Source organism: Bison bison, unplaced genomic scaffold (assembly GCF_000754665.1).
Source record: "Bison bison bison isolate TAMUID 2011002044 unplaced genomic scaffold, Bison_UMD1.0 scf7180017863457, whole genome shotgun sequence".
Classification (NCBI taxonomy): Eukaryota; Metazoa; Chordata; class Mammalia; order Artiodactyla; family Bovidae; genus Bison; species Bison bison.
In genome coordinates this window covers 455,994-467,550 of record NW_011494029.1, presented here as the reverse complement: position 1 = coordinate 467,550, position 11,557 = coordinate 455,994, and the positions used below count along the sequence as shown (strand labels likewise).

General features: G+C 38.8%; 1 pseudogene; it reads left to right on the top strand.

Annotated features, from left to right (window-relative positions):
• Positions 1-9,996: 9,996 nt before the first annotated feature.
• On the top strand, positions 9,997-10,959 carry LOC104983848 (annotated as a pseudogene).
• Positions 10,960-11,557: the final 598 nt, after the last annotated feature.

The window sequence follows — 11,557 nt, the reverse complement described above, 5'->3', positions numbered from 1 at the left end:
AATAAAATTCCAGTCTGGTACTTTTGTTTTTGCTCAGTTGCTCAGTAATATCTCTTTGTGACCCCATGGACTGCAGCACACCAGGTTTCCCTGTCCACTATCTCCCTGAGTTTGCTCAAACTCATGTCCATTGAGTCCATGATGCCATCCTGCCATCTCATCTTCTGTCATCCCCTTCTTCTCCTGCCTTCAATCTTTCCCAAAATCTGGGTCTTTTCTAATGAGTCACCACTTTGCATCAGGTGGCCAAAGTGTTGGAGCTTCAGTTTCAGCATCAGTTCTTGTGATGAATATTCAGGGTTGATTTTCCTTAGAATTGACTGGTTTGATCTCCTTCTTGTCCAAGGGACTCTTGAGAGTCTTCTCCAGCACCACAATTTGAAAACATCAATTCTTCAGCCTTGTTTATCATCTAACTCCCACATCCCTACAAGACTACTGGGAAAACCATAGCTTTGACTATATGGATAGTTAATGAAATTTGTTTATCTGGTTAATCTTAGAAAGTCTTTTCCATAAATCTTGAAGAAGTAGCAGTATTCTTACAAAGGCATCAGAGTGAAACCATAGAAAGTGAAGTCGCTCAGTCGTGTCCCACACTTTGTGACCCCGTGGACTGTAGCCCGCCATGTTCCTCTGTCCGTGGGATTCTCCAGGCAAGAGTACTGGAGTAGGTTGCCATTTCCTTCTGCAGGGGATCTTTCCAACCCAGGGATCGAAACCAGGTCTCCCACATTGCAGGCAGACGCTTAGAAGGCATGTTTAAAATCTGATTGCTTTGCAATTGAGAAAGCAACCTGGTCATTGCTGTAACATGTAACACTTTAAAAAGATAAGTAAAATTATAACTGACAACATTTTATCAGGATGTATCTGATCTTCATGAATTCCACATAATTTTTAGGATATCTATATTAGTAACAACAACCATATAACCTGACAAGATTGATCACTCCTCCAAAATCACTTCCCATATAGTTTAACATGTCAAATGAACACAGGTAATTTAATCTGTCTCTTTGGGATGTCTCAGGTGCCCTCTGATACACCCCAAAGTCAGCTAGAGGTCAAAAGAAAAAAAAAATTTTTTTTTTTTTTTTCAAAGTCCCTCAGTCATATCTGACTCTTTGCAGCCCCATGAACTATACAGTCCATGGAATTCTCCAAGCCAGAATTCTGAAGTTGGTAGACTTTCCCTTCTTCAGATCTTCCCAACCAAGAGATTGAACCCAGGTCTCCTGCATTGCAGGCGGATTCTTTACCAGCTGAGCCACAAGGGAAGCCACAAAGGAAGAGATCAAAAGAAATTTATTAGTTTAATTTAGGATGTTTTGCCAAAAATAGCAAAAGGGTTTATAGCCTTTTTGGACAGGATCATATAGGCCAATGTGAAACAACAGGTTTTCTCTTAGCCAAAGTAAGAAAATATTTCAAAGGTAAACATAGAACAGACCACTTTAAAAGCAAAGAAACTTAAAATCCATTATCAAAGGCAGTTCAACATCTCAAGAAAACGTATATCATGCACAAAACCTTTTTCTTTGTATTCACTTTCCATAAACTTCTTTTTTAAAAAGCATTTTGTCCATTTAGACACAGCCACCTGTAAGTCAGACCTACTTTCTTTTCTTGCAATAAAATGTAATTTTATTCCTCATACCATTTTACTAAAAACACATGTCCTGATTTCTTTAAACAGCCATGAATTGTACTTTATATTATCATTCTGTAGATTAGCGAGCATAAATACTAGTGATAAGTTCTAAAAAAATTTACTTTCTTATGGAGAACATCTCACAATGGCACCAAACATATTCATTAATAGTCTGAAATCTCTTTACTTTCTTTGTAAGAGGAAGCTGGTGTTCAAAATTAATGTTTCAAAATCTTATTTTATTTGGAAATGACCTAGCTATTCAATAAACTTTCATCAGTTTAGCACAGTCCTAGAAATTCAAGTTACCCCAACCTGGAGACTATTTTAGACAGACATTCTAAATGCATAATTATTTTTAATAGAGTTTATCTTAAAATTCCTATCTCAGTCACATTTTCTTTCTTTAAAATGTTCTTCACTCAAATTACTTTTCTTGTTGACAAATGTAGCTTACATTAAACCTAGGCATAATAAAGTATTCCACAATGCTGATGACTCAAAACATGTCTTAAGTAGATTAGCAAATAAACATTAATACTAGATATTGAATATAAAATATTTCCTAGTTTATGTAAACCTGAAATTCATTTAGATTACTTTCTCTTGTAATTGTTTGATTTGTAAGTAGTTACTTTTCTTTAAGCCAACTGAATAGAGCTCATTTGCAAATTAACCTCAGTAATAAGAGTCAGACATGACTGAAGTGACTTAGTAGTAGCAGCAAGATCATCTAAAAACAAATACACACACTAATAAATATATGCATCCAGATGGACAGATCTTACAGTTTCTGCCTGGGACTTAAAATATCTATTGCCCGTTCCTGCCTCCCTTTTATTGCCCCTAGGATTTAAGTTTTATCAATTAGTCCCAAACTGAAGGCTCAGGAAACGTGGGCTATATATCTTAAGGACATGACAGGGGTTAACTTCAAGCTTCTTCCTAGGCAGGCCTTCTTAACAAGCTAACTGTTTTTAACTGCATATGCAAAAAGAAATGGTCTTGCAGTTTCAAAGGGAAAAAAAAAAATAGCTTTTCATTTTAATCCATTTTCTCCAGAGTCTAAAGACTATCATGGCCATCTTGTGTCAAGAAATGCACCTTTCCTTTCTGTAATCATAGTTTCGTAGTTAAGATATTGACCACATAGTGCTCAAATTGACTCTGATAACAGGAATAGATCAGCTGATATAAATCTTGGATATTCCCTCTGGGGACGTGGGGTCTTTGTTTGATCAGAAGAATCTGAAGGGGTAAAGAAATTTGTAAGAGTGGAGGAAGGAGTCAGGAAAGCTGGGCTCCCCCTCCTCCTTGAGAGGGAAGTTAGACAGGGATTAGTTGATGGAAATGGAGACAGATGGGGATGTTGGCAGGTGTAAGACAGCAATTAGACAAAGAGAGAGAAAGGGAAGTGGCAGATTGGTTATTAATGTTTTGCAGAAAGCTCTCACTTTCATCTCAGGTTCAAAGAATTTGCTAACAAAATAAGCCACTTGTTATATATAAATAAATAATACCAATATTTATTAGAAAATTATCTAGCGTACTTTCAATATACTAACATTAAAAGAAAAGAGAAACAGTAGAGGATAACATCACCAAATTGGGCTTTGACCAACATACAAATTTAAACAGCACTGGGAAATCCCATGATAGCACATCTGGAGTCCCAGTTGGAAAAAGGTCCCAGGCAGTATGTCAGCTCCATGGGTGAGATTTCAAAAATTGAAATTCAGGGTTCTTGCTTATAATCCCAGAACACAAAGGAATACATTATCAATCTGTGAGCAAACTGCAGCTCTGGTTTCATGTTAATGCTTCTTGTTTTGTCATGTAAAACTGAGAATGTTGTTAAGCCTGGAACTTGGTTGACCAGACTCCCTCTAGGGGCTTGACAATATCAAGACTTTTCTGGTATCTATGATGCTGCAAGGCTTTCACTCAAAGCAGGCACTCAGGACAGTCACTCACAGTCAGGGCAGGGTCCAGGCAGGTTAAAAGCAAGGTCAGAGGCCTACTCTGCTTTGTCTCTGAAGCCTAAACAAGACTATCTATTTAATTTTCCTAACACAAGGACTTAGAAGAAATAAAGGAAAGAAAATAAGGAATGAACAACACAATAACTGAAATAAAAAATGCCCTAGAGGGAAACAGAGGCAGAATAACTGATGTAAAGAACGAATATGTGAACTGGAATATAAAATGGTAGAAATAAGTGGAACAGAGAGGAATAGAAAAAAAATAAAAAATAAAAGATATGAAGACAGTTTCATAGACCTCTGGGATAACATTAAATGCAAAAAAGTTCAAATTGCAAGGTTCCCAGAAGAAGAAGAGTAAAAGAAAGTGCATGAGAAAATAGCTTAGGATATTATAGCCTCAAACATCCATGACATGGGAATGTAAACAGTTACCCAAAATCAAGGAAGCCCAGAGAGTCCCATACAGGATAAAAGCCAAAGTAAAACATGTCAAGAGCCATATGAACCAAACTAACAAAAGTTAAACACAAATATTAACAGGAGCAAAAGAAAAGCACAAAATAACATACAAGAGGAGAAGGCAATGGCAACCCACTCCAGTACTCTTGCCTGGAAAATCCCGTGGACAGAGGAGCCTGGTGGACTGCAGTCCGTGGGGTCGCTAAGAGTCAGACACAACTGAGCAACTTCACTCACTTTTCACTTTCATACACTGGAGAAGGCAATGGCAACCCACTCCAGTGTTCTTGCCTGGAGAATCCCGTGGACAGAGGAGCCTGGTGGACTGCAGTCCGTGGGGTCGCTAAGAGTCAGACACAACTGAGCAACTTCACTCACTTTTCACTTTCATACACTGGAGAAGGAAATGGCAACCCACTCCAGTGTTCTTGCCTGGAGAATCCTAGGGACGGGGGAGCCTGGTGGGCTGCTGTCTATGGGGTTGCACAAAGTCGGACACGACTGAAGTGACTTAGCAACATACAAGAGAATCTGCGTAAGGTTAAAATCTAATCTTTCAGCAGAAACTCAGCATACCAGAAGGGAGTGGCAGTATATGCTTAAAATGAAGAAAGGGAAAAATCTACAACCAAGATTGCCGTACCTAGCAAGGATCATATTCACATTCAACAGAGATAGCAAAAGCTTTACAAGCAAGGAAAAGTTAAGAGAATTCAGAACAGCCAAAAAGCTTTACAACAAATTCTAAAGGAACTTCTGTAGACAGGAAACACAGAGAAAGAAAAGACCTACAAAAATAAACCTAAAACAATAAAGTAAATGGTAATAGGATCAAACATCAATAATTACCTTGAATGCAAATGGATTAAGTGCTCCAATCGAAAGACACACTTGCTAAGTGGCTACAAAAAAAAAAAAAAACCTGTATATACACTCTCTACAAGAGACAGACTTCAGTCAGACCTAGTGACACATACAAACTGAAAGTGAGAGGCTGTAAAAAGATATTACATGCAAATGGAAACTAAAAAAAAAAAATTGGAGTTGCAGTATTAGTACTAGATAATATAGACTTTAAAATAAAAACTACTACAAGAGACAAGGAAGGATACTATATAATGATTAAGGGATCAATTCAAGAAGCTATAACAATTATAAGTATATATGCACCCACATAGCAGTACCACAATACATAAGGCAAATGCTAACAAATCTAAAGGGGAAATCAACAGTAAAACAATATTAGTGGGGGTCTTTCATACCTCACATCAATGGACAGATTATCAAGACAGAAAATTAATAAGGAAACATAAGCTTTAAATGCTACATTGGACCCTTTGTAAATAATTGATATCTATAGGACATTTCATCTAAAAACAGTAGAATACACTATTTTCTCAAATGCACATGAACTTTCTCCAGTACACATCACATCTTGGGTCACAAATCAGGCTTTGGGTAATTTAAGAGAATTTAAATTGTATCAAGAATTTTTTTTTTTCTTTTCTTTTTCTGACTACAACACTGTAAGATTACATAAAAATCACATAAAAAAAAAAAAAATAAAAAAAAAAAAAAAAAAAAAAAAACACCACCTGTGAAAAGCAAAAGCACTTGAAGGCTAAACAACATACCTCTGAATAACCAACTGGTAAGGGAGGAAATAAAAATAAATTAAAAAATAACACCTAGAAACAAATGACAATGAAAATATGATAACCACAAATCTTTGCAATACAGCAAAACAGTGCCAATGGGAAATTTATAGCAATTCGAGTATCTATCAAGAAAGGAGGAAAACATTAAATAAGCAACCTAATCTTACACCTAAAGGAACTAAGGAGCTCTTGATGAAGGTGAAAGAAGAGAGTTAAAAGTCTGGCTTAAAACTCAACATTCAAAAACTAAGGTCATGGCATCCAACCCTATCACTTCATGGCAAATAGAAGGGGAATCAATGGAAACAGTGACAGAGTTTATTTTCTTGAACTCCAAAATCACTGCAGATGATGATTGCAGCCATGAAAGTAAAAGATGCTTGTTATTGGAAGAAAAGCTATGGCAAACCTAGACAGTGTATTAAAAAGCAGAGAAAACAAGGGGCTATCTAGTAAACTATGGTTTTTACAGTAGTCATGTATGAATGTGAGAGTTGTAGCATTAAGAAGGCTGAGCACCCAAGAATTGATGTTTTTGAAATGTCATGCTTGAGAAGACACTTGAGAGTCCCTAGGACTGCAAGAAGATCATACCAGTAAATCCTAAAGGAAACCAGTCCTAAATATTCAATGGAAGGACTGATGCTGAAGCTGAATCTCCAATACTTTGGCCACCTGATGCAAAGAGCTGACTCATTGGAAAATACCCTGATGCTGGAAAGATCAAAGGCATAAGGCGAAGAGGATGACAGAGGACAAGATGGTTGGATGGCATCACTGACTCAATGGACATGAGGTTGAGAAAGCTCCAGGAGTTGGTGATGGACAGGAAAGCCTGGCATGCTGCAGTCCATGGGGTTGCAAAGAGTCAGACACAACTTACACCTAAAACAACTAGAAACAAAGAACAAAAATCCTTAAAGTTGGTGGTAGCAAAGAAATCATAAAGATCAAAGGAGAAATAAATGAAAGAAACCACAAAAATATTAATAAAACTAAAAGCTGGTTCTTTGAGAAGATAAACAAGTTATAATTCAGCAGCCAGCCACACCAAGGAATAAAGTAAGAAAACTTGAATCAATAAAATTAGAAATTAAAATGGAAAAATTGCAACAGACAGCACAGAAATACAAAGAGACTACTATGGACAACTATATGCCAATAAAATGGACAACTTAGAAGAAATGAAAAAAGTTCTAAGAAAAGTACAGCTTTCCAAGACAGAACCAGGAAGTTCTAGAAAATATGAACAGACCAATCACAAGCAGTGAAATCAATACTGTGATTAAGAATTTTCAACAAGCAAAAGTTCAGGGCCAGATGGCTTCACAGGCAAATTCTAGTAAACAATTAGAGAGAAGCTAACATCTATATTGCTCAAACTCTTTCAAAAAAATCGCAGAGGGAGGGAATCGCCAGGCTCATTCTATGAGGCCACTGTCACCTGACACCACAACCTGACAAAGACGTCATGCAAAAAAAGAAAATTATAGGCCAATATCAGTGATGAACATAGATTCAAAAATCCTCAGCAAATTCTAGCAAACAGAACCCAAAAATATATTAAAAGGATCATACATCATGATTGAGTTGGGTTTATCCCAGGGATGCAAGGATTCCTCAGTATATGCAAATTAACCAATGTTATACCCCATATTAACAAATTGAAAAAGAAAAACCATATGATCATCTCAATAGATGCAGAGAGAGCTTTCAACAAAATTCAACACACATTTATGATAGACACTCTCCAGAAAATGCATATAGAAGGAACTCACTTCAGCATAATAATGACCATATACAATAGACCCACAGCAAAAAATTCTCAATGGTGAAAAACTGAAAATATTTCTCTGTAAAATTAGGAGCAAGACAAAGGTGCCCACTCTCATGACTATTATTCAGTATATACTTTTGGAAGTCCTAGGCACAGCCACCAGAGAAGGAAAAGAAATAAACGGAATCTAGATTGGAAAAGAAATAAGTCTCACTGTCTGCCAATGACATGATCATATACATAGAAAACCTTAAAAATGTCACCAGAAAATTACTAGAGCTAATCAATGAATTTAGGGCTTTCTGGGAGCTCAGCTGGTAAAGAATTTGCCTATAATGTAGGAGGCCCCGGTTTGATTCCTGGGTCAGGAAGATCCCTTGAAGAATGGATAGACTACCCAGTCCAGCATTCATGGGCTTTCCTTGTGGCTCAGATGACAAAAAATCTGCCTGCAATGTGAAAGACTTGGGTTTGATCCCTGGGTTGGGAAGATCCCTTGGAGGAGGGCATGGCAAACTACTCTAGTATTCTTGCATGGAGAATCCCCATGAACAGAAGAGCTGGTGGGCTACAGTGCATAGGTCACAAAAAGTCAGACATGACTGAATGACTAAGCACATTAATCAATGAATTTAGTGAAGTAGCAGGATAAAAAAATAAAACAGCAATCTTTTACATCCCTATGCACTAACAACATGGAGAAGGCAATGGCACCCCACTCTAGTACTCTTGCCTGGAAAATCTCATGGATGGAGGAGCCTGGTGGGCTGCAGTCCATGGGGTCGCTAAGAGTCGGACATGACTGAGCAACTTCACTTTACTTTTCACTTTCATGCATTGGAGAAGGAAATGGCAACCCATTCCAGTATTCTTGCCTGGAGAATCTCAGGGACGGGGCGGGGCTGGTGGGCTGCCGTCTATGGGGTCACACAGAGTCGGACACGACTGAAGTGACTCAGCAACAGCAACACTAACAACAAAAGATCAGAAAGAGAAATTAAGGAAACAATCTCACCATCGCAACAAAAATAATAAAATACCTAGGAATAAACCTACCTAAGGAAGTAAAAGATCTGTACTCAGGAATCTACAAGACCCTGATGAGAAAAATCAAAGATGACATAAACAGATGGAGAGATTTTCCATGTTACTAGATTAGAAAAATCAGTTTTGTGAAAATGAGTATACTACCCAAAGAAATCTAGAGATTCAATGCAATCCCTTTCAAATTACCAATGGCATTTTTCATAAAACTAGAAAAAAAATTACAGTTTGTATGGAAACAAAAAAGACTGAATAGTCAAAGGACTCTTAAGAAAGAGAAACAGAGGTGGAGGAATCAATCTTCCTGACTTTGGACTCTATCACAAAACTACAGTAATCAAGGCAGTATTGTTCTGGCATCAAAACAACAATACAGACCAATGATACAAGATAGAAAGTCCAGACATAAACTCATGTACCTATGGGCATCTTTTCTTTGACAAATGAAGAAAGAATATACAGTGGATAAAAGACAACCTCTTCAACAAATAATGCTGGGAAAACTGGACAGTTACATGTAAAAGAACGAAATTAGAATACTTTCTAACACCATACACAAAACATAAACTCAAAATGGATTAAAGATGTAAATGTAAGGCCAGAAACTATAAAACTCTTAGAGGAAAACTTAGGCAGAACACTCCTTTACATAAATTACAAAAAAAATCCTCTTTGATCCACCTCCTGGAGTAACAGAATTAAAAACTAAAGAAATTTATAAATGGGATCTAATCACATCTAAAAGCTTTCACCCAGGAAAGAAAACTATAAACAAGATGAAAATACAATCCTCAGAATGGGTAAATAAGTGCAAACGAACCAACTGACAATGGATTAATCTCCAAAATATAAAGTGGCTCAGGCAGCTCAATATTAGGGAAAAAAAAAAAAAATCAAAAAAATTAGCAGAAGACCAAAACAGACATTTCACCAAAGAAGATATACAGATGGCTGATAAACACACGAAAAGATGCTCAACAGTGCTTATTATTAAAGATATACAAATCAAAAGTACAATGAGATACAACCTCACAGCAGCCAGAAGAGCCATTATCAAAAAAAAATCTGTGAACAATAAATGCTGGAAGGATGTGGACAAAAGAGAATCCTCCTGAACTGTTGTTGGGAATGTAAATTGATACAGCCATTATGGAGAACAGTATAGAGATTCCTCAGAAAACTAGGAATAAATCTGCCATAGGATCCCACAGTCTCACTACTGGGTGTATATCCTGAGAAAATCATCAAAAAGGCACATGTGGAGGCTGAGAGGAGCAGGAGAAGGTCTTGGTGGTGGGAAGATGCTGCACTTTGGTATAAATTGCAATCAATTAGCGATCATTTTTCAGACTCAAGTTAGAAATGAGAGTTCAGATAAGTGAGGTCACCATTGCTGCTTTAAACACCTCAAAAGGGAGAATGGATTTATCAGAAGTGAAAGAGAAGAGCTTGGTAAGAGTTAAAGAAAACAATTTTGAGAAGTCCAATGCTAGAGCACTTTCTCTGATCAAATGCGAAGAACGCTCTGATGAGATGTCCAAGGATCACTCTAAAGATAGAGTGTACACCAAGGGGTAGAGGAAAAAAGACTGTGGCAGGAGTAAGACTCGGGAGAGGTGCAGTGGTTCCAGTGGGAGCAGTAGCACCAGGTCTCAGTGCAACTCTACTTTCAGTTCGGTCTCCAGCCCAGCACTGGCTCCAGTTTGTCTTCAGCTTGGAGCCACTTAGGGAGTTCCAGCACATTCTGCAGCTCCAGCTTCAGCAGCTTCTCTGCCTCTCCATGTACGTTACTGCACAGACATGAGAACAGGCGACATTGCAGCTCCAAGTCCAAATCACTCAAAAGAGATGGAAAGGAAAAAGCAGAGTCTTTCCCAAAACCCACCAAAGTACACATTAGGAGGCTCACCAGGAATGTGTCCAGGACCACATCATGGAGATATTCTCCACCTATGGGAAAATTAAAATGATTGACATTCCTGTGGAAAGGATGCACCCTCATCTCTCTAAAGATTACACACATGTGGAATTTGAGAATCCAGATGAGGCTGAGAAGGCTCTGAAACACATGGACAGAGCACAAATGGATGGCCAGGAGATCACTGCTGCCACTGTGCTGGCCCTCTGGCCTTGGCCACCCCCAGGTGATTCAGCCCTCCCGAGAGCATACCATCTCCCATGCACTGAAGGTCACTCCCACGGATGTGGAGAAGGTCGAGTTCCCCTTGCTGCAGGTCCTCTGTGAGGCACACTCCCTCTTCCTTTGCCACCGCCACCAACCGAGCTTTCCAGCTCCAAATCCTCTGGATAAGCAGGGCCGCTGAAGATCAGCCCTTGTGGATTAGATCCCATCCAGCTCACTCTTGTCACTTTTCTAGCTAAAAGGAGATAATAGGAAAGAAATCCCTCCCTCGGGTGTAGGCTTTGAAGGTGGAGGCAGTGATTGAGACTGTGTCTCCGGTTAGCAGAGTTCCCACAGTAGGAGTGATTTGGGTTTGGGGTCGTGCTTGCAAAGATGCCCTCCAATTTTCTAGCTAAAGAGCTTCCACATTTCTAGATCCTAAGATTCAGCTTAGTTGCAAAGCCAGCAGGGTTAAGCAGGGGACCCCAGGTGTTGGTACAGGCCCTGCCTGGAAGCACATTTTCCCATTCTACACATGACTTGCGGCCCATATGGTATGGAGTCCCACAGGAAAGGTATGCTTTTATGCAACTGCAAATGCTGTTAGTCTGGCCCTGTTCCCCTGCCTGAGTCCTTTTCTGACCTCTAAGGTCAAACACACCGCACCCCCCCCCCCCCAATTTGCTGCCCCAATTGGTTCTTTTCAGATGTACATGTGTGTGCACTGGCACACATTCACACATCTCCCCATCTCTCTGAAATTGGTGAGATGAAAGTCAGTTCTGCCCGGTAATCACTGAACAACACCCCCACCCCCAACTCTCCCATTCTGCCCCCATCCTGTTGTGTTGATATTCA